This window comes from Otolemur garnettii, unplaced genomic scaffold, assembly GCF_000181295.1.
Source record: "Otolemur garnettii isolate 467f Iridium unplaced genomic scaffold, OtoGar3 scaffold00019, whole genome shotgun sequence".
Classification (NCBI taxonomy): Eukaryota; Metazoa; Chordata; class Mammalia; order Primates; family Galagidae; genus Otolemur; species Otolemur garnettii.
This window is the reverse complement of record NW_003852414.1, coordinates 19,347,066-19,373,880: the sequence shown is the minus strand read 5'-3', so window position 1 is coordinate 19,373,880 and position 26,815 is coordinate 19,347,066. Positions and strand designations below refer to the sequence as shown.

Genomic DNA, 26,815 nt, shown 5'->3' with positions numbered 1-26,815 from the left:
GGGCTCAAGCGCTTCTCTTGCCTCAGTTTTTCTATTAGTAGAGATGCAATCTTGCTTTTGTTCAGGCCAGTCTTGAACTTGTGAGCTCAGGCAGTCCACCTGCCTCAGCCTCCCAGAGTGCTAGGATTACAGGTATGAACCCCCCCGCCCCCCCGATTCTTGACCTGATCATACCACTCCTTAGACATAACCTTGCTACCTTCTCTGTCTCCAAGATAAAAACCAAATTCTTCAACTTCACCCCTCAAACCAGTCATCACTTGCCCCCGTCTTTCCAGCCTCATCTTCCTTCTCCTCTCTGGTGCTTAACAGCCTCTAGTTGTGACGTGGGAACCTGACTTACGGTTCCCTAGAAATGCTGCACACTGGGGGTGTCTGGGATGTTGTCATATGTGCTTGTGCCTGGGATTCTCTTCTCTACCTGAAAAGTCTCTGCCTGCTTCGCAGCCAGCCACATGTGGCCATTACAGGGAGGCAGGGCAAGCCTGTTTCTACCTTGGCTAACATAGGGGTTAGGGGTCTCGGTCATGCTGTGATGGCCCTTGTCTTCTTTCACCTTTTTTTAAAAAATTTCACATTAATATGAGGGTACAAACAATTAGGTTACAACGTTTGCATTTGTTAGGTGAAGTCCTGGTTATAGTTATGTCCTGCACCCAGGAAGTGTGCCATGCATCCTTACACTGTGCCCAGTGGTGAGAGCACACCAACCCCCTCCCTCCACTCTTCTCCCTTTCCCTCCTCCCCCCAACTTGATCTAAATTGAGTTTTTCTCTTGTGTGGGTGTGTATTAGTTCATCTACTGGCTTCATATTGAGTACATTGGAGGCTTGCTTTTCCATTCTTGTGATACTTTACTAAAGAGAATGTTCTCCAACTCTATCCAGATTAATAGAAAAGATGTAAAGTCTCCACCTTTTTATAGCTGAATAGTATTCCGTGACATACATATACCACAGTTTATTAATCCATTCCTGGGTTGATGGGATTGTTTCCACATCTTGTCGATTATGAATTGAACTGTGATAAACAATCTAGTGCAAATGTCCTTGTGATAACATCATTTTATTTTCTTCTGAGGAGAAGCTTACTAATGGGACCACATGACCAAATGGAAGGTCTGTTTTGAGTTCTTTGAGGATTCTCCATACTGCTTTGCAAAGAGGCTGTATTAGTTTGCAGTCCCACCAACAGTGTAGGTGTGTTCCCTTCTCTCCACATCTGTGCCAGCATCTGCAGCTCTGGACTTCATTTTCCATCTTAAAACCATACTTACCTGTGTCTCAGGCAGAAGTTGAGCCTGCTAAGGTCTGGGATCCTTTCTTACATATCTTTGTAATTCTTCCCAAATGAGCTGATGTCTGCTGCAGAGTCGTTTCTCAGAGTGAGTGAGTGTCACGCACAGGCACGGCCAAGAGAGACGTTGTGCAGAGAATTCAGGTAAAAATCCCTAGGACGGTGGAAATTAGTCATGGGAAGTAGGAGGAGTGCCAGCATCTTTGAAGACGACAGATGTTATTAAGTAATCAGATAAACCATATAAAGATAGAGTAAATCTGACTTGTTAGCAGAAGTGTTTGGCGGCTTTGGTCCGTGGGAGCCCGAGCGTCTGCCGCACTCAGGATGTAGTCAGTGCGCTTAGCTTTTCTGGGGGAACTTTGCAGAAGCTGGTGCTACTCAGAGAGTCTCAGAGGAACTTGAGGGTCTTTCCTAATGACCTCCAGTTGAGTCCATGCTGAGATCGGTAGTAATTTGCCACCTCTAACTAGCAGGCCATATTTTGAGCATTTCAAGGGGTTACTTCGAATGCCTCAGTTCCATTTAAATTAGACTGTGCGTTGATCATCTGACTCGAAGGGTACAGAGAAAGTGAAGGGTGTGATCCTCTAGTTGTTGGCACTCTCCAGAAATGGCAAAAGGGAGCAACTGTTTGGTAATACGAGGCTTCTCCCAACTTAGTTGCTCACCCTTTTCCTTGAAGACTGGTGTACCATGGAACCACACTTTGGGACCTGAGAATGCTTTTATTTTACTGAGAAAACAGCTGAGGCCTGACCAGATGAAGATCACAAGACCAGGAGGTGACAGAGCTGAGACTTCTGGAACCAGGTCCCCTGGTTCTGAGGCCCAAGTGTGAGACAGTAGAAAGGAGCCTTGAAGTGTGCGGGTGTCTGTGTGAGTGGCCAGAATGCCCTGGCCTGCAGGTAGTGTTTGCTTCTGTGTCCCTGCACCTGCCCACCGTCCAACAGCATTTGGCCTCTGCCAGACAGCCCTGCCCAGCACCTGGTGATCCCAGGCCATTCACATGTCCACTCTGACCCCTTCTTCTTTTCTGTGATCCAAGCAGAATGTATAGGATACATTTCTTGCCCTCTAGCATCAGAGGAATTATTCAAAAAAGGAGTTGTTCTCGGGGTGAGTGGTGATGGTGGGGGAGCTGGGAGGGGAGGTCTTGGGCTCAGGCTCCCTTGCCAGCTCTCAGATCACTCTGTTCTGGCTCAGCCCTGGGCTGCCCTTGGATGTGGCTATAAGCAGCCACATCCCTCTTTCTGCCTCTGGCAGGGAGCTCTTAGAAACAGGAGTTATTTGGAACCCAAAAGTAAACAGCCCAGCCTCTCCCCAAGGCCCGGGGCGGCTGTTGCCTGGGCAGGAAGAGCTTGGTGCCAGCCGCTGCTCAGACGGTCTGCAAAGGCCCTCTGGGGGGACACAATGGGCTGGGAGCCAGTTATGGGGCAGAATTTGGTGGCCAGAGGGACACGGCTAAGGTAATTGGAGGCCTGACTTCTAGGGGCACACTGAGGTCAGAAAGGAAGCAGAATTTACATCCTCTTCTTCACGTTTGCTTCTCAGCTGTGCAACTTGGAGTTGGAAGCAACCAGAATAGCTCTTGCCTTTGAGTAAGAGCAGGTGCCACCATCCTCATTTGAGCTGTGACTCACCAGGGTCCCACAGGGGAGGGACCACAGGCCACCTCCCTCAGGCATCTCCATCGCCTCTCCCTAGCCTGGCCTGGGACGCTCACATCGTTTCACTCCTGCTGTTCTTGTGATTGCGACTCCCATGTGTGGTTCCCTGTGGGGTGTCAGGCAGCATGTTTGGCCCTTTGTGTACTTGTGGGAACCTTATAACAGAGCAGCATCTGGGGTGAGGAGTTAGACAGATGGGGGTGCGGGAGCTTGCCGGAAGCAGGCCACACTCGGTATCTCCACCGTCCTAACCTACCCATTGCCCCGACACGTCTGGCTGAGCTCATACCGAGCTCCTTAGGCAGATAAGGCTTCGACTCTGAGATCTGCCTGATAGAGGTGGGAAGCTGGATGGTCCCCACAGGGTGGGGCCCAGAGTGGAAAGCAGGGTTTCAACTTGGGGCTTCCTGATGACTCAGGATATGTCCTCCCCTGTCCAATCCCAGCGTCTGGCCCAGGACACCCATGCTGTTTCACTCCTGCTGTGCGTGTGATTGCGACTACCGTGCATGGGTCCCCGGGGGGTGTCAGGCAGCATCCCTTTGTGCACTTTTAATCACTCTGCGGATGCAGGGAGTTAGATACTACCACACACGTTTCATAGATGGGAAATCAGTGGCTTGTCTTGCCTGTGGACCCCTAAAGGAAGCCTCAAATAATTGAAACGCTGAGTTCTGTCTCACTGGTCCACACCTGCACCCCCCTCCCAGCAGAGCAAATGCCCATTTACTCTTTTTTCCCTCTTTCCCTTTTTTTCTTACTTTCCTACTCCCACTAAACATTAATGACCTGCCTGTCTCATCCCCTCCACTCTCAAGGATAATTCAGGGTTGACGGTATGGGAACTCTACTGTAAACTATCCCTTAGCATTGCTGTAAAGGGAAAATTGCTCCTGAGAGGTGTGTTGTGGCTTTTGTAATAAGAGAAACTCAGAAACTCAGAAAACCTCCTAGGCCATTTACTGAGGTGTTAATTTCCCAGGAATATTCCCCCTGCAGTTCACATCCGCTCAGCATCCCTGAGCATCCCAGGTCTGCCTGCTGCTGACATAGATGCAACAAGCACCTGCATCCTTTAATTACTCCAAAGATCTAAAGCAAGGAACAACTTTGAAGATGGCTCAGAGGTATCATGGAACTTTCCTACCCAGATGCAAAGATTCTTTTGTTTTGAAAACTAACAGGAGCTCAAATCCAAAGGGTATTTTTTCTTTTTATATTTTTGGGAAAATGAAACAGAGCCGCTAAAGAAGATTACAGACATTATGGGAACTAATCACATATTTACAGGGTTTAAAGCGTTTTGCTGGAGAGATTTCAGACTGTCAGGTTTTAAGTAGCAGTTTTTCTTGGTTCATGATGCATTAATATTTGTTTCTCTGGCAGTGGTGGGAAGGAACCATAGGTTATGTTTTACAATCCAAAATCCAGCCCCATGGGCCTGAAAAATGGCAGCTGTACAGAGCCTCCACTACAAATCAGATTTATTTATTTATTTTTTTGAGACAGACTCTCACTCCATTACCCTGGATAGATGCCCACAGCAACCTCAAACTCTTGGACTCAAGCAATTCTCTTGCGTCAGCCTCCCAAGTAGCTGGGCCTATAGGCACCCACTATAATGCCTGGCTAGTTTTTCTGTTCTTAGTAGAGACAGGGACTCACTCTTGCTCAGGCTGCTCTCAAACTCCTGAGCTCAAGCAATCCACCCGCCTCAGCCTCCCAGAGTGCTAGGATTACAGGCATGAGCCACAGCGCTGGCCTACAAATGAGATTCTTAAAAGTAAATAGGAGTCAGGAACTATTTCATTTACTCAGTGACCATGAGAAACCAGAACTTGCTTTGAGACTGCAGAGTGTTTGGTTTTTTTTTTTTTTTTTTTTTTTTTTTTGAGACAGAGCCTCAAGCTGTCCCCCTGGGTAGAGTGCCGTGGCATTACAGCTCACAGCAACCTCCAACTCCTGGGCTCAAGCGAGTCTCTTGCCTCCGCCTCCCAAGTAGCTGGGACCACAGGCGCCCGCCACAACGCCCGGCTATTTTTTGGTTGCAGCCGTCATTGTTGTTTGGCGGGTCCAGGCTGGGGGTTCGAACCCGCCACCTTAGGTGTGCATGGCGGGCGCCTTAGCCGGTTGAGCTATAGGCGCGGAGCCGAGTGTTTGGTTTTAAAAACCTCTCCCTCCCAGCTCTTCTCCCTTCTGTTTTTCTATATTGGATCAGATTCTTGGGATACACAAACTGGAAAAGGCTTTGTAGGACATGGTTAAGTGCCTTGGCCCTTTGGGGTTTGTATGGGTTTGTGTGAACGTAAGCAAGTTATTTCAACTTTTCCAGTGTCAAGTGTCTCATGGGAGAAATCGTAGGTCTAGAATAAAGAAGGAATAGAATAATCTACACACTGCACTTGGAATGGTACCTAGCAGAGAGGCTGTGCCAGCAGCATCTGTTTGTTATTATTACTTTTCTTATTGTTGCTGTAATTCTGCATCCTTGCCTTCCAGGTCCTTATCCTCCAACAGAGGGGTCATTCAAGTAAATAGATGTTCATCTGTGATGGAGATAGAGATAGGTGTGTTAGATGGGCAGAACCTGGACTGAGTGGGCCAAGGAAGTCTTCCTAGAGGAAGGAAGTGATGACCCAGCTGTGTCTTAATACAGTGGTTCCCAACCTTTTTGATACCAGGAAGGCATTTTTTTCCACAGACAAGGAGGTGGCAGGACAGTGTTAGAGTCTCATAAGGAGCACGTAACCTGGGTCCCTTACATGTGCAGTTTACAGCAGGGCGTGTGCCCTTGTGAGAATCTAATGCCACCTGATGTGGCAGGAGGTGGCACTCAGGGGGCTATGTGAGCGGTCAGGAGCAGCTGTAAATACAGATGACGCTTTGTTCCTCTCCTGCCGTGCAGCCTCATTCCTAACAGACCAGGGGCCGGGCCTGATCCACAGTCCAGAGGTTGAGGACCAGTCTTAAAAGACATAAAATGACCAAAGAGATTTTGGTGATGAGGGAAGGGGAGCTTGTCGTGCCTGAGAAAATGTACTTAAAAACAGAAAAAGAGTCAGCAGAGAGTCCTGGAAGCTAGGTATGAGAGGAATTTCAAGAGTGAAGAAGCGATAGACTATTAAACACTCCAGAGAGTTTGAGGAGAATGAAGATTTGAAAGTGTCCACTGAATTTAGCAACAGTGAAGTCATTTGTGTTTCCGTAAGGACCATTTTTATCAAGTGGTGGGGAGGCAGGATGGTGGTTTGCTGGTAAATGTTTAACAACTGGCTCTTGGGGTGGGGTCGGGAGGAGGAAGCTGACCTGATTTGTAGCACTTACCTATTTCCCTGGTGTAAACGCTCCCAACATGACTGATTTAAAGCTACGAACTTGAGGTCCTCCAGTCCAGATTAGGCAGGGATACTTGCAATCCCACCTCCAGAGCCAGTTCTGCTGGCCTGGAGCGTGGATGAAGAAGTTTGCTCACACAGCCAGCATACCTTCTCAAATAGGGACCCACAGCTGGACCCTGGTGCTGACATTTGACTCTCTCTCTCTGGGCCGTGCCCCTGATTCTGTGGTGCTCTCTCCCCTTTTTTCTGTCTTCTGCCTCTCAGAAGAAGTTACCATCTTATTGTGAAAAGCATAAGCTCACCTTGTTCAATACTAAATACAGTAGAACCCTCCGTAGCTGATCACTTCCTTAAGTTGACCTGATTTTCACAGAGCAGACATGCACCACATGCGCTTATCAGTGCAGTAGGCCAAGTTCCTTATGTTGACCACCTCCGTATGTTGACCAGTCTGTTGCAGTCCCTTGGGGGAGGGGGGGTTAACTTACAGAGGTCCTGGTGTATCTAAAGGGACATCAAAGGGTGGCACCTGTGGCTCATGGAGTAGGGCGTCCGCCCTATATACCAGAGGTGGCGGGTTCAAACCCAGCCCCAGACAAAAAATAAATAAATAAGTAAATAAATAAAGGGACATTAAGAAAGGAGAGGGTTTGAACAGAAAGAGTTGGCAAGTCTGTCTCTACCACATTCCAAGGCAGAGGGTGTCCTGACCAGCTGACCTCACTTGTCAGGGACCGTGTTAGCATTGGAAGGTATCCTTTCATTTCTTGACTACCCGGATGGATGATCTGAGTTCAGGCTCAAAAAGCAACCTTCTCATCTCAATCCGGTCCCTCAAGTAGACCTCTCTTACTTGAATGAAAATATGTATATTATCCAACCATCCTGAATTTTCCTGTCTCCTTTATGGTTGTATATCTCAATTTGAAATTCTGCTTTAACTTACTGTCTAATATATCCGTTTTCCATGAATTTGGTTAATGGGATTCAAGACCTGAATCTCATTAAGGCAGGGGCGTCCAACCTGTAGCCCACAGGCTCATGCTGGTTTTGTGAGGACGTTTTTATGCTTATCTGTGTTGTCGGATATCATAAAAAGTATGCACAGACCTTTTTTTTTCCTGATCGGATTTTGTTAGTGTTTATGTACTTAATGTGGGCCCCCCAAACAACTCTTATTCTTCCATTGTGCAGCCAAAAGGAAAAAGCATGGTCACCTCTGATTTAGGGGAGATGAAAACAGAAAAGACTAACACAGCACTCAGTGTATACAGGGCACTTACAAGGACTTTACATGTTAAACCAAATAAACTCAAGAGGTCTCCATTTTATTGATGAAGAAACTGACGCATAGAGATATTTAGTGATTTGTTCACAATTATACAGCGAGTAGGTGTCAGCAGCAGGATTTGAATGTAGGCCTTTGGCCCTGCGGTCTGTTTTTCTAACCAATGCCTTATGCTGGCTCCTAGCTGGTGATTTCCCGAGCTGAGACCCTGGGCCCTTGGACTCCATCTAGTGCTCCAGCCTTAAAGAGCCTCCTCCCACTTTCAAGTTCTAGCATCCCTACCCCTGCAGCTCCTCTGTCCTCACCTCCTTTCTTTGGGTTCTGGGGATGAATCTGTGCACACCCTGGCACTCATGTGTCTCAGTGTGAGGAGACTCAGCCTGGGCCTGGGAACATCTCCGGCTGGGAGGAGCTGTAGGACCTACCAGCCCAGAATGAAGCCCATCCCTTCTGCACCCCCAGTTCCTTGCGTGGCTCAGAATGTCATTTGAGTTTTCTTTCGCCCGAGGTTATCCTGATAATACTTTATTTCTCCACTTCACGGAGCACTTCATTTCTGAGGCCAGGCCATTAAGAGGCTAATAAAAAGGAACTGGCTGGATGCCGTAGTAAAAATAAAAAGCACTCGCTCTTAAGATTCTCCTCCGTGGTTCTTCAGCGCTCTGCAAGAGAACGAATGAGGCTTTCCGTGTTCCCTTTTCCCTGGGACCTCCAGGGAGCGCTGCTTTGAGCTGTTCTCTTGGGAACGTCCACTTGGAAAACTGGCTGGAGCAAAGGTACTCCAAGGGTTGTGGAGAAGCCTCATGGGGGAGGAAAAGTAAACTCCGTTCACATGTCTCCCGTCCTAGGTTTGGTTTTAATGCTGTGGGTTCATTGGTGCCCTGGCTGTACCAGGAAATTAGGGGTCAGAGACAGCTGGGTTTCCCCTGCTTTTCCTAGTCGAGGAAGAACACTTTCAGAGAGAGAGAAAGGTGTTCCTTCTGCTAAGGGCACAGAAACAGCAGATCCCTCTGCTGGACCGCCTGGGCAGGTCCATCTATTTCTGTGGGCACGAGTGCCCTCACCACATAATGGAAGGTTGGAACTACGCAGTAGCCCATAGACCTAAACTCATTTTTCATGATTTTCTTGACAGTGTAAAATTCTGATAGAGACTTTCTGCGTTGTTAATGGTATTATATTAAAAGAAACCCAAAAAACTCTAATTTGGCACATGGGTCCTCTAAAGCCTGTATATCAGAGGGACCCGTTTTTGGAGACTGTATCTTTAGGGAGCATGATTGCTAAATAGGATAAATGTCGTGGTCTCTGTCTCTAGAGCTGACTAGGTGGCGTGTGGGGTGATGCTCCTGTCCCTTGATCACTGGCAGGAATAAAAGTAGGTAAAGCACAAGACTAAACATTCACGTTTCCCTACAGTTGAGGGATAATTGACCCCACCCCTGTCCAAGGACTCAATTGATAGCCTCCTGATGTCATCTCTAGCAACTTCAAGATTTCAGGAAACTTTAAAAAAAAGCCCGCTTGTTCCATAAACAAGGTTAGGAATCTTTATCCAGAATTTATGCCTTCCAAAATTGGCATCCAAGTGTGATAGATGGCTCCTTAAAAACGCAGCTGTCACCTACCACAACAGCCCAGCAGTGCTAATATCACCACCATTGCCGTTCCGTCAAACTATGAAAATCCATTAAGCAAAAACGGGGCCATGTTATTGAAAAACCTGATTACATTTTCATCATAATAAAATATGTGGTATGGCCTTGTACACTGCAAACCTTTTCTATTTTGAAACTTTAGAATCCATTTCAGCACTTTGACCATACAGCAGTTGAGGGTCAGAAGGAATTATTTCTTGTCATTATCCACCACGTAGCTCTATTAACTCTTATCCTTCCAGAAGGAAAGGCTATGTCTTTGTTATTCCAAAAACAAAATAATTAAAAAGTGAATAAATTAAAGAGCCATTAACAGCATAGCACAGTAAGGCTTTAAAGGGTGCCTTGCCTGAATTCAAGTGAAGCCGAAGGCATAAATCTTTCTTATTCTATTCCTCTGTTATTTCTTTCTCAATTCCTATGGACACTGGGTCCCTATTTCCAATGCTGTGGAATCACTAGCTCATGGAAATGTCAGATGGAAGGCTCCTAGATGATCTGGGGGACATCGTCCCAATATAGGAAGATGATTTGTTAAGTCCTAGACAGAACTGTCAGGAATGAAGAGGTCACTACCTTACAAGGCAGCACCCTCTTTAGAGGGGGACAATTTAACTTTTAATTATTAAATTCATTCTTATGTTTGAACCTCTTGCTTTATAAACTTTCCCCATGGCTATTAGAACATGTAATAATGATGATGACAGTAGGTAATTTTATTGAGTGCTTACTATGGGCTAAGCACAGTGGTTAGGACTTAAGATACCTCCTTGTTTAATCTTTGAAAGAGTTTTTCTAGGAAGCAGAGGCCACACTGAGAGGCAGAGAGCAGTATGTGACTTGCCCAGTAAGGGTGGAAGTCCGTAGCAGGGACTATATTCCTGGGCCTCCTCCTGTTTTCCCCTGGCTTACTTTCTACACCCACTCTCTTAGTCCCCCGACCCCAGGGGTATTATTTTCACACCCTCTACTTGTCTCTTTGTAATGTTTCCTGTTATATAACAGAAGCCATTCCCAGGGCTAACTCTGGACACTTTAGGTGTGAACTGACTTTTCCAACAGATGTACAATGGGACCTTTTCCTGGCTAAATTCTGGACACAATGTTAAAATGGTTAAAGGTTCACATTTCCTTTTTTTGTGGCAGATATGTTGTTATTGTTATTTTTTTGCTGTAGTTGAGTTTTTAAAAAAACTAAATTCCACAGGATTCTGCACACACACACACACACACACACTATCATTATTAAACAAAAACAGGCGGTGTAGGGCATGGTTAAGAGGAGCCAGACTACCTCAGTTTGTCACAGCTGATTCTCCACTTTGTAACCATGCTACCTCAAGCAATTCACTAACCTCTCTGTGCCTTGGTTTCCTCATCTGTAAAATGGGATGACAGTAGTACTTCTCTCCTTTGGTTATAAGAAGCGAATTAATACTGGTTAGCACTTAGAACACAAACTGTCGTGCAGCATGTATCCAGTAAATGCTGTCATTCTTATGCCCTGGCTTTGTGTTGTTGTGTAATGAATCCAGATCACTGACAAAAATATTAAACTGTGGATTGACTTTATATACACATTTAAGCAGATTCAACCACATGCGTCTCTTCTGTGTCATTAAACATACCGTAAAGTTATATTTTTATGTGCTCTGTATTTTTTTATGGCCCTGGTTATATATATATTACAAAGTTCTAAATATGTATGGGGTTGGATCATAAAAATAGGCACACTGTATTTTTATGGACAATTTAAAGAATTTTCAAGGGAAATTTTGACTACCATATACATAATTTTTGCCTTTCTTGCTGACCTTATAGACTAGCTTCTTTTTAGATTTTGACGGAGTCCTTAGTCTGTGTTAAGAGGATTATGATAAACCACTGGAAATTCACCATCTCACCTCCCCAGGTGACTAATTACTCATTTCTGTGGCCCCTCAATAGCTTATTAACCATGCTGAAACCTGCATGGAAGGGCTCTAGGGCTATTAGCTGTTGTCATACAGGGAGACACTTGTGTCTCATGTCCTCTGATTATTTGGGTTACCAGCCAAACCAGTTACTGGTATTAAAAACCACTGACATGGAAGAATCAGCCCAAAGTCTCCACTCTTAAAAATAGAGGTGTGTGCTCAAATAATTACAACACATTACCAGCAGTCATCACCTCAGCAGACATCCAGACCTGAGGGTTTTCAGAGAAGGTAACCTTTGAGATGCTTTTTTTTTTTTTTGAGACAGCATCTCACTCTGTTGCCCAGGTTAGAGTGCCGTGGCGTCCACCTAGTTCACAGCAACCTCAAACTCCTGGGTTCAAGCAGTCCTCTTGGCCTCAGCCTCCCAGGTAGCTGGGAATATAGGTGCACGCCATGACGCCAGCTAATTTTTCCATGTTTAGTAGATATGGGGTCTTGCTCTTGCTCAGGGTAGTCTAAACTACTGAGCTCAAGCAGTCCTCCCACCTCAGCCTCCCAGAGTGAGGATTATAGGCAAGAGCCACCATGCCTGGCCTTGGTGATGGGTTTTAAAGGTTTAGAAGAAAGCCAAGTGAGGAGGCTCATTTTGTTAGCCCAGCTGCTCAGGAGGCTGAGGTAGGAGGATCACTTGAGCCCAGGAGCTCAAGGCTGCAGTGAGCTATGATTGTTCCACTGTATTCAAGCCTGGGTGACAGAGTCAGACCCATCTCTTTAAAAAAAAAAAATTTTTTTTTTTTTTTTGAAGAAGGCTGAAGGGCGGAGCTGGAAGACTGAGAACCCATTGTGAGAAGTGGCATATGGGAAGCCTGGGAGCCCAAGAGGGTATTTGGAGTGAACAAGGAATCTGTGTGATGGGAAGATGGGAGCGGGGAAAGATGAAGGGTGAAGCAGAAAAGTGAGGGAGGAAGACCCCAGCCCCTCAGGAGATTGCGAGTCATTGATCTCTGTAAGCAAAAGGAACTTTTTTTTTTTTTTTTTTTTTGAGAGACAGAATCACGCTTTGTTGCCCTTGGTAGAGTGTTTTGGTGTCATAGCTCACAGCAACCTCAAACTCTTGAGCTCAAGCAATTCTGTTGCCTCAGCCTCTCAAGTAGCTGGGACTACAGGCGCCTACCACAACACCCAGCTATTTTTAGAGATGAGATGTTGTGCTGGCTCAGGCAGTCCGCCCACCTTGGCCTCCCAAAGCGCTGGGATTACAGGCGTGAGCCACCATGCCCGGCCAGAACTCACTGCTTCCAACTCTTGACTGAGGTTCTCAACTTTTCCATTTCAGTCGAAATATGAGAATATATTTGAGTAATTAATTCTATCAAATGGAGTTTCTAGAAGAAAGCTGTTTAAGTTCTTTGCCCTCTTAGGAAGTGGAACAAAGGACTGTGAGTGTGTAGGTAGGAGCATGTAGAGGTGTGAGTGTGTATGGATGTGGTTATATATGAGTGTGAGTGTATGTGTGTGTTCAAAATATAGTTAAAAGTTAGTTAAAAAAAAATGAAGAAATGAAATTAATTTCCCTGTTAGGGAAACATGAGCAACCTTAAATATTACATTTCTTATATGATGTTTCAAAATTGAATGAATAACAAACCCCAAATTCCCTTGGTCAGGAATTATAGTAGTTAACCTTTATCTATGCTATATGCTGGAGCCTGTTCTAAACCCTTTATACATGAATTAGCTCATTTAATCCTCAAATTAACCTCTCAGCTAGCTACTATTTTTACCCACCCTTCCTAGGAAAATCCAAAGGACAGAGTTCAGATATCTTCTGGCCAATTAGGGAGTCGAGGAGCCCTGGATTACAGGACACCCACTTCAGTGGTATTTGTTAAGCAAATAGCATGTGTGTTTGTGGGTGGGGAAGGGGGAGGATAGTGGAGGAAGTTTGGCCTCTGGATTGCTTTTCAGTGTTTGTCCCTGTCTGGTCACAGGTGGTCAAGGCGTGTTGTAACCAACTAAGCATTTGACCATGACCTTCTCATGAGCCAGGTGAGTGGTAGATTTTTTTTTTATCCTCCTCGATGTAAGTAGCTGAGAGGATTTGCAGAAGTTATTAGGTGAAAGGCCTTTAGGCTTTGCTGTCAACGTCCTAGCCTGCCAAAGGAAACATGATTATTAAGCCCTCTAACCAATTAACTGCTTGTATTATTTTCATTTAATAAAATGTAATTGTGTCTTTTCACAATGACCCAAGCAATGTGTGTTTATAGAAGACAAATTAGAAAAAGATACATAAGCAAAGAAGAGGAAAAACATTGATAACCTCACTCTCCAGAAACTTCCACTGTTAACTATCATTTATGGTAAATACCATCATTTATTAACCCCCAACACCAGAATATATTAGTTAGCATCAGCCTTTCATTGGAGCAGGAGAATGAGGAGGCAGATACACATGAAATGATGGCCTCAGAGTGTGGCAGTTGTACCTTTTTGCTTTCAGGAGGGCCGTACACACCTGTACATGACACTGGGGACAAATGTCTAGCTCCATAGTGGTCAGCACGCCCCTGCCTCAGCTTTCCAGTTGCTGACCCACCTGCTGGGTTATTTTCTTCTCCTCCAAAAAATGTGGAGCATCTCTGATTCACCCACAATAAAATTTTTGAACTATCACAAAAGGCGAAGTGAGAGGGAGAAAAAAGGCCGCCTCTGACATGCTGGTGCTTCTGCTGGTGAAATCCTTGAGATCCATTAGTGCCTTCGCAGAGTGAAAGATGAAGTACTACGCCCTTCAAACCGTTAATTTTATCATCATCAAAAATTGGATTAGAGCAGTTTACTTGTATTGATTTGGGAATGTCAATTCAAAATTATCTCTTTAACTTCTCAACAAGGTCTAGGGTAGAATGGTGTCACTGTTTACATAATTATTTACTTATTTTATATTAATTCTCATTTGTTTTGGACCTGGATATCAAGAGGTGACTTGGTTAGATCCACCAGTCATGGCTGTGGTGAGGGACAGGTTCGGGCTTTTTGGTTTTTTTCTTTTAAATTTCCCATCAACCTTGCCTTCTTAATCCTCCTTCTATAGATATTCACCATAAAGGACTTGATAAATCTCTGGAATCCTCCTAAATATTTTTATTTTGTGGTGCATGTGCTTGCACATTTGTGTTTTTACTTTACATGAATGCTATTCGTCTATAGATTCCATTCTGTTACTTCGCATTATCGTTTGACACTGTTTCTTTTTTTTTTTTGCAGTTTTTGGCCAGGCCTGGGTTTGAACCCTCCACCTCCAGCATATGGGGCCGGCACCCTACTCCTTTGAGCCACAGGCACCGCCCAGTTGACACTGTTTCTAACATGTGGTCATGCTGCTATATTTAATCTTGATCATTGTTTACAGCTGCTTCCACTCCATTTTCTCTCTATCTTCCTCATGACGGATGTCTGGGTTTCCTCACACCCCTATCTCCATAACAAATACCATAGGTATGTGGGCCCCAATCCCTGGGCCATGGGCAAGTACTTATGCCTGGACTGATAACTGCCCTGTGGCCTGTTAGGAACCCAGCTGCACAGCAGGAGGTGAGAGAGTGAAGCTTCATCTCTATTTACAGCCACTCCCCTCCTGTCACATCAGCAGCAGCAGTAGATTCTCATAGGAGTGCAAATCTTACTGTAAACTGCGCAAGTGAGGGATCTAGGTCATGTGCTCCATGTGAGAATCTAAACCACGCTACTCCAGTTAATGCAATGAAACTGGTCCCTGGTGCCAGAAATGTGGGGACCACTCCCATAGCTGAACCCCATTATGCATGCCCCTCCATGGACTTGTGGGGGAATTTCTTGGGAGCCTCACGTTCAGGAGAAGGCTCACATATACTTAATTTTATTAAGTAAGGCTAGATTGTTTTTTAGGCAATATTTATTGAGTACATTTTGTGTACTTTATATTATGCTTGGTGTTGAGGGATTCATGAGAAAAACTATAAGGAACTCTTCTCAAGAAGTTTAAAATTAGTGTAGGAAGAATGTGACAATAAAGAGAAATATTTGGGGATAGTAATAGTAGTTACCATTTATTCTTTGCCATGTGCCAGCCATTTACATGTGTCATCTCCATCGTGATGACCCTCTGAGAGAGGGTTATTCTGTTTTACTGTTAAAGCAAAGACAGTTCACAGTGGATGAGTAAATTGCCCAGTGACACACAGCAAGAATGCTTCAGCACTGAGGTTTAACCCGGGCTTCTCTTACTCGAAAATCTCTGTTTCCACTGCTGTGTAATCCTACCTCCCAAGGTGAGACTCCACTTTTATTTTTATTTTTTGAGACAGAGTCTTATTCAGTTGGGTAAAGTGCTGTGACATCATAGCTCATAGCAACCTCAAACTCTTAGGCTTGAGCAATGCTCCTGAGTAGCTGGGACTATAAGTTCCTTCCACAACCCCAGGCTAGTTTTTCTATTTTTAGTAGAGACAGGGTCTCGCTCTTGCTCAAGCTGATCTTGAACTCCTACCTGGAAACTTGAGGGATCCCCCTGCCTCGGTCTCCCAGAGTGTTAGGATTATAGGCCACCTCGCTAGGCCATGAGATCTCTGTTGTTTTTTTTTTAAAAAAAACATTAAGCCTTGGCCTATAGCAGGTACTCTACAAATACTTCGGAATTATTAATTGAAATAATAATGGCTAATATTTTTGAGTAATACCTGAAAAACTCTGTTTTGATGTCTAGTAAACTGTTTCACTCTCAGAATAATCCTCTTAAGTTTCTATGATTACTATTATCTCTCTTTTGCTCTGGAGGAAACTAAAAGTGTGAATAATTTGACCAAATCCGCACAGAGCTAGATTTTTAATTAAACATTTTATTCTGAGATAATTTTAGATTCACAAGTAACTGCAAGAAACAATACAGAGAGATCTCAGGAACCCTTTCCAAAGATTCCCCTAATGGTTAACATCTTGCAAAACTGTAGTACAGAGGTTATAACCAGGATATTGACAGCGACACAGTCACCAGACAGAAACTGCCAGGATTCTTCCAAGTGCCCCTTTGTAGCAAATCCACTTCCCTCCTGTTATCACTCTCTGCTTTAACATCTGACAAGACGTAATGTGCTCAGCATTTCTGTGGTTTTGTCATTCCAAGGATTGTACAAAGGGAATCTTACAACATGTACCCTTTTGAGATTTTCTTTTTCACTCTGAATTCTCTGGAGATTCACCCGGGTTGTTGGATGTGAATTGTCCATTCCATTTTATTGCTGAAAAGTATTCCATGGTATGGGTGTAGCATGTGATGTACTGATTGTTTCCAGTTTGGGGCTATTAAAAACAAAGCTGCTATAAACATCCACATACAGGTATTCGAATAAACATGAATTTTTATTTCTCTGGGATAAATGTCTAGGAGTTCAGTTGCTGAGTTGTGTGGTGGTCACATGTCTAATTTTTTTTTTTTTAAAACTGAAATGAATTTTAATACAGAAAATGAAGGCAGCATTTTGCAAATTTATCGCTCAAAGGGGTATCTCTATTTGAGGAAATCAGCGTGTTACACTTTGAGAGATGAAATGTTATAGCTTATACACCAAAATTAAAAAATGAAATTAAATTCAAAAATGAAATGGTTACCAAGGTAACGCAGGTCAGGGGATCAAAGGTGAAGGGTCACACATTATTAAAAAGAAATCCAAAGGACGGCTGCATCATGATCTCTCATTAGTGTTCCATCAGTGCCTCTCTTTTGGTAAACTTGAACATTTCGGCAGACATTCAAGCAGCTTTTTCGGTAAAAGCATTTTTACATGACTACTATTGCTATTCCCATGATCATCTTCCGGCTTGTTTTTGGCAGCCATTTCCCCTCTGCACGCCACATCCTCCTCTTCTTTGAGACCGGGACCCCGAGTGCACGCCTCATACTGCTACCACTGCTGGCCCAGCCCCGGCATGTTTAATTTTTAAAGAAAACACCCAGATGTTTGGCTCTGAATGTCTGTATCATTTTACATTCCCACCATCAGTGCATGAATGATCATTTCTCTGCATCTTCACCAGCATTTGATGTTGCCAGCATTTTGTTGTTTTAGCCATTCTGCTAGGTGTCATGATCTCGTACTATAGTTTTAATTTGCATTTCCTTAATGCCCAGTAATGTTGGACATCCTTTCATGTGCCCATTGGCTGTTTATCTTCTCTGGTGAAGTGTTTCTTCTTGTGTTGATATTCTACTTGTGTCGTTTGCTTTTTCACTGTTGAGTTTTGGAAGTTCTTTACCCAGTCATTTGTGGGATGTGTGATTTGCAGTTATTTTCTCCTCTCTGTAGCTTATCTTTTCATCCTCTTAATAAGATTATTTACAGAGCAAAAGTTTTTTTATTTTAATAAGGTCCAGTTTATTGTTTTAAATTTTCTTTAGAGCAGCATGCTTTGGGTGTGGAGTCTGAGAACTCTTTGCCTGGCCTTAGATCCTGAAGATGTTCTCCTTATTTTTCCTAGAAGCTTTGTCAGTTGAATGTTTATATTAAACTCCACCATCCATGTCAAGTTTATTTTTATACAAGGTGTGAGATTTAGGTGGAAGTTTACTTTTGTTGCCCATGACTCCAGTGATCTTGCCTGTGGCTCTAATTGTTCCAGCATATTCCATGCGTATAAAAGGCTGTCTCTCTCCACTGAGTGGCTTTTGCATCTTTTCAAAAATCAGGTGGGCGTAGGTATATGAGTTTATTTCTACATTCTCTGTTCTGTCCTGTCAGTCTGTGTGTCTGTCTTATACTACCCATCATCTTGATGACTGTAGCTAAATGAAGGGTCTTAAAATCAAGTACTGTATTTATTATCCCCCTCACTCTGTTCTTTTTCAAATTGTTTTAGCTGTATCCTAATTCCTTTTCTGCTCATGTGAATGTTAGAATGATCTTGTTTGTATCTATAAAGATAATTGGTGGACATTGTGTTAAACCTATCTTTTTGTGGAGACCTGGTGTCTTGTCTTTGTTGAGTCTTTTAATCCGTGAATACAGTACGTGTCTCCATTCGTTTATATCTTCTTTCATTTCTTTTATCAGTATTGCATGATTTTCATTAGATAAGTCCTGTACATGTTTGGTTAGATTTATACCCAAGAATTTCATTTATTGCGAGTGATTTTAATGCTATTATATTTTAAATGCTGGTGTCCCTGCATTCACTGCTAGCATAGGGAATTTCAGTAGATTTTTCTTTGCGAATTTTCCTTGTATCCTGTGACCTTGCTGAACTTACTACTTAGACCTGGGGGTGGTGGTGGTGGATATATGTAGATTACTGGATATTTTTGTACTATATCATGAGACTCTTGAACTTGTATAAACCTTCTGTGTTAAATGGCTTTTGCTGACACTGCTCCAGGAGATGAAGGGGGTGGGTATTGCCTCCTTACTGCCAGGTGGAGGGAAAGGTCATGTTTTCCACTAGGCGTCTGTGGACAGCTGGGGTGGCTGTCTGGTGGGAGTAGAATTCTGGTCTCCTGACTCTGCAGGGGTGGAGGGAAGGCCTTGTTACCCAGCACTGGGGCTGAAAGTCTCAGCACGCTAATGGGCTGTCTTTGACACCGCTATGGGCAGCTGTTGAGGCCTCTTGGTACAGCCTTGGGAGATGGACATGGAGGCTCCCTGCTTGGTCAGTGTGGGTGGTGGTGGCCACATTCTGTTTTGGTGGAGGGAGTCAAGTGGTTGTCCTTTGGAAGTGTGCCTTGCCAGGCTGCCTGGTCCAGTGGCTAGAGAGAAAGTGAGCTTCTGTTGTCAGAGCCTGTTGGCATTTCTGGGTTACCACACCTTCAGCAACAAGTCTGAGGCAGGAAGGAACCAGGGAAGTCACTGTGTTGTTCCTTGGACCTCCACATCCCTGATTCCTTCTGTCCACCTTGCAAAATCTTGTGTGTTTTATATATAACTAAAACCTCTAATGTCCAGGTTTTTAGGTTATATTTAGCAGGAAGAATAGAAAAAAGTACACCTGCTCCTGCTTTTCACAAGTGGGAGTAGAGAGCTGACTTTGAACCACAACGGTTTAGCACCTGGGCCCTTGTCCTTAACTTGTCAGCTCTGGGTTCCCCGAAACGAGAGAGGAGCCGGGCTGGATGGTCTGGGAGGCTTTTGTGAAATAAGTCAAACCTGAGTTAGTCAGGAGATTTTAACAGGTTTTGAAAAGCAAAGGAAGAAGGGAATTTTCCTTCCTCAAATAGCCCGAGTAGAGGGAGGGTGTAGGGTGTGTTAGAAAGGAGAGGAAACGGCCCAGTGCACAGTAGCTCGCGGATCAGGCAGTGAAGGCTCTTGGTTCAGAGATGAAGAGCCTGAGGTGGGAGTAGCCTCAGTGTACCCTTCCTTCGCCCGTGGCCCCCCCATTTTCCAAATTCATTGGACCACAGAAACTTTTGCCAAGAGAAATAAATAACATTCTGAGGAATAAACGGTGGGAAACCACATCATGAAACAAACAGTTGGAAATGGACTGTGCCATTGAGAATTTGGGCCTTTTCCAGTAGCGTGGGACAGTGACACATTTTACATGTTCTACTTTTTCCTCCTCTAAAAGTAGTAAGCGCTCATCAAAACCCCTTTCAGATTGCAACTAGGGAAAAACTCGCAGTCACCATAATGCAACCTCTTAGAAAAAAATCATTCTTGGCATTTTGATCTTTACCACGTGAGAACCCCAGCTCACGTATGCATCTCTCTGTGTGTACATTTTCATATTCTGTTCTGTGTTATTAAGAACACTTGAGGTCTTCCTCAGAAGGAAATTTGGACATGTCGGGAGTAAATGCCACATTACAGTAAACCACGCAAGTCTGGATTTGCAAGGCCAGCGTTGTGCATGTGCATAAAGCTAGACGTCTAGAACCCCAGAGGTCATCCAGGTTGGTTCCTTCTATTCAATTTGTGTTATTTTGTTCACTTTTTAATAGGAAAATTAATATGTACTCATCATAACAAGTCAAATGATACAGAAATATATATATGGAAAAAAGTAACAATCTGTGGCACTACCTCTGTAATCTTTAACTTCTCCCCTCTGAGGTATCTAATACTAAAATTTTGGTTTTCATCAATCTTTACTTTTCTTTTTACTCAAATTTCATATGTGTATATGGTAAGTTTTTTTTTTTTTTTGAGACAGAGTCATCTGTTACCTTGGGTAGAGTGCTGTCATGTCCTAGCTCACAACAACCTCAAACTCTTGGGCTCAAGAGATATTCTTACCTCCATCCTCCCTGAGTAGCTGGGACTACAGGCCTGTGCCATCACATCTGGCTTACATTTTATTTTTATTTAAAGCTATCTCATACTCATATTACACCAAGACCAGCTTTTTTCATTTATTAGTAGGTACATCATGAACATTTTGGAGAACCTTTACAGTAATTTAAAATTTTATTTTATTTTTTATCAAATTAATAGACTTTCCCCTAATTTTAAAAATTGAACGGTACATAAGACTTCCCCCATTTTTTGATTCTGTCTCCCCACAGAGATAAACACTTAGAACTCTTTAATTTCTGGTATTTCAGATTTCTTTCTTTCTTTCTTCTTCTTTTATTTTTTATTTTATTTTATTTTATTTTTTTTTTTGAGACTATGTCACCCTTGGTAGAGTGCTGTGGTATCACAGCTCACAGCAAACTCAAACTCTTGGGCTTAAGTTACTGTCTTGCCTCAGCTTCCTGAGTAGCTGGGACTATAAGCACCTACCACAGCGCTGGGCTATTTTTTTTATTGTAGTTGTCCTTGTTGTTTGGCAGGCCCGGGCTGTATTTAAACATGCCAGCCCTGGCGTATGTGGCCAGGAACGTTCTCCATGGGAGGAAGACTGAGCTGGCGGAGGCAAACCCCAAGTGCAGCGACAGAGCTGGTGGGTGTAGTGAGCCTCCTTATGGCCAGCCCCGTTAAATCCCTAAGAAGAGCACTCGGGGTGGTCAAGGTGGTTGTCTGGACCTAGTTCCTAGTGTGAAAATCAAGGAGTTATTCTTCTTGAAAGGCCGAGCACAGGCTATCACAAGGACACCCTGACCTTTCGCAAGCTCTTGACTCTCTGAGACCGTGATCTGGGGAGGTTGAAGCCTGCACAGGAAGAGTATGTCCTGGGTTTGGCCAACCTCCCCTTGTGTTCGTTGGCAGGAGTTTTGTACTTGCTTCTTGAAGAATGACTTTCAGTCCCAGCCTGGCTGAAAACAGCTGTTTTCCATGCTGCTGAGCAGTTTCTTTCCAGGCCCCCGTGTCCCAGCCTCCCCTTCCTCATCTGCCCCTATTCCTTTGGAACTGCACAGCATGTGCTGTGATACATTTGGGAGAGAAGAAAATAAAACCCAAACCCCCATTTGCTTTGTCAGGCGACACCTCCAGACAGACTGATCCCCTCACATGGCCCTTAAGCAGCTGTTTGCAGCCCTATGACTGCCCCTCAGGACCATCCCCTACTCTCTCACTTGTCCTGTGATCAGTGGCTCAGCAGGGAGAGGGTGCAGGATGGGGGCTGCTCAGATCGTCCAGTAGCTCAGTGGCAGGGGTTCCGAGGATCCCTTTCCCTTGTCCAGCTGTACATTCCTTTCCTGTCCCCAGAACCCATCTGCTCAGGGGACACTCAGGCTGCCTGGACAACCTTCCTCTCCCAGGCTGAATGTCACTGTGATTCTCAACTTGCTCATCCTGCCAGTGTCTCATGCCCTTGAAGCAGGATCCTGGCACAGCTGTTCTTGCCAGCCCATTGGCTCTTACTCTCTCTGCTGCTGAGAGACACTGTCTCAGCATCTCTACGGGGGAGACCTCACCATGAATGAGGCTGGCATTTCAAGGACATGATGGTGGCCGGGATTCTGGCCACAACTTGGATGGCAGCATAAGCAGGAGATTATCATTTGTTTTGTTCAGTTCTTTGTTCACTTACTCATTCGTCTGTTCATTCATTCAGCCAATGCCATGTGCTCCTAGTAAGGAGATAGGATGCAGCAGTGACCAGGACAGGGAAAATCTCTTTTTTGATGGGGTTTGTGATGGAGGGGCAGAAGAAAGTGCGTGATGAATGAGATCATTTCAGAGCTGATAGGAAAGGGGTGGGAGGCTGTGGAGGGCCTTCCCATGGATTATGTGCAGAGAGCCCACGCATACCCCCTCCACGGCTGCTCAAGTGTGACCCGCTGTCTGGTTGCGGTAGACAGCACTGTTGAGACCAGTCATCTCCTGAGACTTCCTACCCAGCTGATGTTTTTACTTTCCACTTTTCTCAGGAAACTCACAGCTGTCCCTTGAATAAATATTTTAATAAATGTAATAAGCAAAGCATCTGCATTACTGCAAAACTGTTGAGGCGTCACCATTGGGAACAGATTAGATGCGAAGTTGTAGTCATTCATCAGTTACTGGTCGTGTGTCCTCTAAGCCCTTGCCTGGTACGGGAGATCCTGCCCTCCAGGGACCCTTGCCTGGGGGCAAGTGGAGGGAGAAATGTGCAGCTGGAAGAGGGGAGGACCTGAGGAGCTTCCTGTTGAAGGAGGAGGCCCGCCTGCCCTTCACATCTACAGGTTCATGGGTGTGAGATGCCAGTAGTCAGCAAAAATGAAACCCTAATGTCTTAATGTGGCCAACCTGATTTTATTTATAAATGTTAAGCAAGATGGGAATCGAAGCAGTGACCTGCAGAACTAAAGGAGGCTGTTATCTTATACTCATTAATTCTTTTATTCCTTCCTTTCTAAAAAACACGATGTGTCCTAAAAACCACCGTTTCACTTTACATTTAAATGATACTCTATTGAACATTTTCGTAGTAACAGTTCACTATTTATAATGTTTATTTCAGTAATAAACAATTCACTAGGTTTGAAAGAAAACCATTTAAAGTAGAAAAACTTCCTTCTAAGCACATTCCAAATACTTCTTGGTGTTATATGTATGTAATATACGATATAGATGTATAATGGTAGTAAAATACATATAACATGAAATTTACCATCTTCATTCTTTTTAAATGTACAATGTAGTGACCTTAAGTGCATTTGTCATTGGTGTGTGATCATCCCCAGTCTCTATCCACAGAACTTTTTCTATCTTGCAGAAATCCTTGGCATTTTTGCAGTTGCTCTTGCTAATAGGTGTATTTTATTTAGCTAAGCCAGCTTACCAGGTACTGTACAGATTTTCTCTGACTGAATTCTCACCATAGTCTTGTAAGGGGAAGCATACTATATATATAATTATTACTATTAGGAAAACAGACTAATTTGGGTGAAGTAACTTGTTTCAAGTTGTACGACCAACAACCTGATATTGGGATAGGCCTTTGGACCCAGCTTCTTCTAAAGTTGAGGCTTTTTGTGTTGTTCCACAGTGATTTTCAGTTAGAAACTTTGATTCTGGCATCTTGCCTTTTGTCAGTAAGTGTTCTTGGCACAGATCGGAGTACTGTTCACATTTTCTCAGAATCCTGGGCCTTGTTTCCTTTGTACTTAAAGTTTCTCATTCGGTAAATATGAGAGGCCACTGAGCACTAACAGAATAGGTGCCTGTAAAAGCAGTTAAAAATTAAAACCACACTTTCTTTTTGAAGCCTATAGCCCCCAAACAGGAGTACTGTATACAGCGTCCAACAGTTAAGTTAGTGAACTCGTCCTAGAACAAGTGCTACAACCTCATTGCTGAATATCACTGTGGTCACCTTCGAGGTACTCCCCTTGGGAAGCTGTGCACTGATGCCAGTGCCTAATCCCCCCTTCAAAGCAATTTGAAAAATCTTTTTCTGAAATAACCTTCCAAGCTATCTTCATACAAGGTCTGAGAGTTAAGTTTTTGAACTTTCCACCAGAAACTTACATTGGCAGCACCATATAAACAACTCAGTACAATTTTGTAACCTTGTTATATCAGCATCTTACAGCTGTAGTCGAGTAGACATGTAGAGGGGTCTTGCTGAGTCATTATCATTGTGTGTTTTGTGTACCATGCGGATACTGGATGGTCATTCCAGAAGAAGAGTTGCAAAATTGCTTTGAAGGGTGGACTGGACACTGGCATTGATACATAGCTTCCCAAGGGGAGTACTTTGAAGGTGGCCTGTGATATTCAGCGAAGAGCTATGTAGCACTTTTTCTAGGGTGAGTTACTGACCTTAATTGTCTTACCTCACGTATCTCTAAAATACCCTACCTCTCTAGAAAGTCACCCATTGGACCTCAGCTCTGGTGGGTGAAGTAATCTTTTCACTGTTAAATTTACTTCCCTGCCTACTGAAGATGGCACCTCACCTTTCCTTTATGCAAACACAGACGGAAGCCACATGTTTGCTCAGTCCCATCTGTGGCTGGGCTGGTGTGTGGAGACAGGTTGTGGAAAGGACAATTCTGTAAAAGGCACAAGGAAGGGCTCTTGATTCTGGCCACTGGACTTGTTGATGTAAAGGTGCCTTGATTTGGGGGTGGCAAGGGAAATGAGCATAAAATCAGGCTAATATTAGTAATCGTTTTTATTCCTGAAAGTTAGAGTCAGTAAAAGAATGTGGGGAGAAGTCAGCAGGGATACTTCCTTGCGCCTTTGCCCTTTGTGAGTCTCCTTTCTTTAGTCTGATGTGCAAATAAGAGGAAAAACACTGGGCACCAGTTGACTTTTCATCTTAGAGAGTGGAGGATGGCCACCCCAACACTGACCTAGTGACCTCATCATTGCCCCACACCTCCGATGACCAGAGGCAGCAGGATCCAGAGCTTCCCCTGCGTGGCCCTCCTTGGATGCTTTTGCTGGCTCTGTGTTGCCATCTAGATAATGTCTATACTCCAGGCCTGCCTACTCTTCTCGGTCTGGCCCTTTACCCTGGCATTTTCCCTCCTCATCTGCCTAGCCACCTGCTGTGTGTGCCCCATCAGGGGTCTCTGCTTCCTCCAACCCCTGGTAGACCCCATCTCCCTCCTTTACCCCGTTTACTTGAATAAGCCCTGTCTGCCCTTCCTTTCTCTTGGAAAGCCTTCCTTCAGCCCTGACCCTGGTGGGGCTCTCCTTCTGTGAGCTCCATCCTCAAGTTGGCGCAGCCACAGAGTAGCCTGGAGGCTGGAGCCTCCTCCGGCAGCCTGCGGGTTTTAGTCATTGTCATTGCCTCAGTCCTCCCTGCCTACCCCTCACTTTGTGTCATCACATCTATAAATGTGGAAGAAGGGTGGGAGGGAGGGGTGAGGCCCCGTCTTCTCTCCCAGAGCGAGTAAAATATTCATTTGCTGAAGTCCCTGTCCTTGTGATTCCACTCTGTTCCCTATTTGGAATGTCACCTTTACAAGGGCAGGGATCCTAGGCCTCTGGTTCCCAAGTTTGGCTTTAATACATAGCTTCTTCCCAGATGAGACAATGTTCAGTACCGGTTGCAAAATATATGATGGATTCTGTCAGTAGGCAGTGGTACACAGGACTTCCCACATCAGAAGAAGAAGGTCCTCTTTCTCTCTCCTTTTTGTGCCTTGGAAATATAGAGAAAAGCCTTCTTAAAGGATCAAATCAAAGCCAGAAAGGGCTTCATGCTCCCCCCACCAAGGAAACCTCAGGAGAACTTGCATCTGCCTATCTGTAGGACACATTTATGCAAAACCATGTTTTATTTTGTTTGGTTTTTCAGTGCCTATTTGTTCATTTACATTCTTTTGCATACTGTTGCTTTAACTATCACCTAATTTAAGCCTTTAGTTATTTCTTGTTATAATTTTCTAGAAAAGGATTGTTATTTAGCAGTCCCTAGTGGCTGTAGATCCCTTATTTGTGGATTCCGTTTTTGTCTCCTGGCGTTCAGGTGGAGACTTCTCTGCACCTGACGTTGTCCGTGGCAGCTCTCTGGTCTACTAGCATGGTGGGTGATTTCTGATCATGACTAGTGTCTCCAACTCAGGGACTCGGATGAGAAAGGAAAAACCCGAAATGTCACGTTCCGCAGGACTCCCCTTGTGGGTGACAGAAACTGACAGATGTCCTTATTTTTATTCTGCAAAACAGCTCCTCCTTCTCCCAGAGAAGAATCTGTGTTTGTAATTCCAGTAATTTCTACTCCTAGAAAACTCTTTTCATCTGCTTTGCTGGGGAGAATGTTTCTCCCAGTTCCTGATTTTGGTTGTTGTTAGCCTTCCCTTACCCCTCCCAGGTAGGCAGGACTTGTCTGAGTTACAGGTTTTGTCAGGAGGGGTGGAGGAACGCAGGAGGAGTTTAGACTCTAAGAAATCTGGCTCTGTGGTAGTCGAGAAGTTTGGGAGCCACTGTGTTCCCAGGTGCCCTCCCTGTAAGAGTAGGGATTGTAATAACTGCCTTACAGGAAGACCCTGGACACAGTGTTTGCTGTGTGCCCAGAACTGGGCCTCACTTGGGGATCTTGTCCTTTGCTAACCTATCAACAAATACTAACAGCTAGAACATTTCAGAAGCATGTGGTACTTTCTTTTCTTTTTTTTTTTTTGTAGTCGAGATTTTATTGGTTGTGTTGAGCATCAGTACAGACACTTCAATTTGTACACAATTCTTAACATACGTACCCAAAATCTAAAAAGCCATTTTAATTCTTTTTTAAAGTTATTCCAGTGACTTTCCAGATTAAAATTTGGAGGCAAATTTTCCTTAAGAGGATACCA

The 26,815-nt window shown here is 44.2% G+C and overlaps 1 protein-coding gene across 1 annotated transcript in view; it reads left to right on the top strand.

Annotated features, from left to right (window-relative positions):
* The window catches only part of CAMK1D (calcium/calmodulin dependent protein kinase ID), a 366,147-nt gene that overhangs the window by 191,772 nt on the left and 147,560 nt on the right, over positions 1-26,815 (top strand).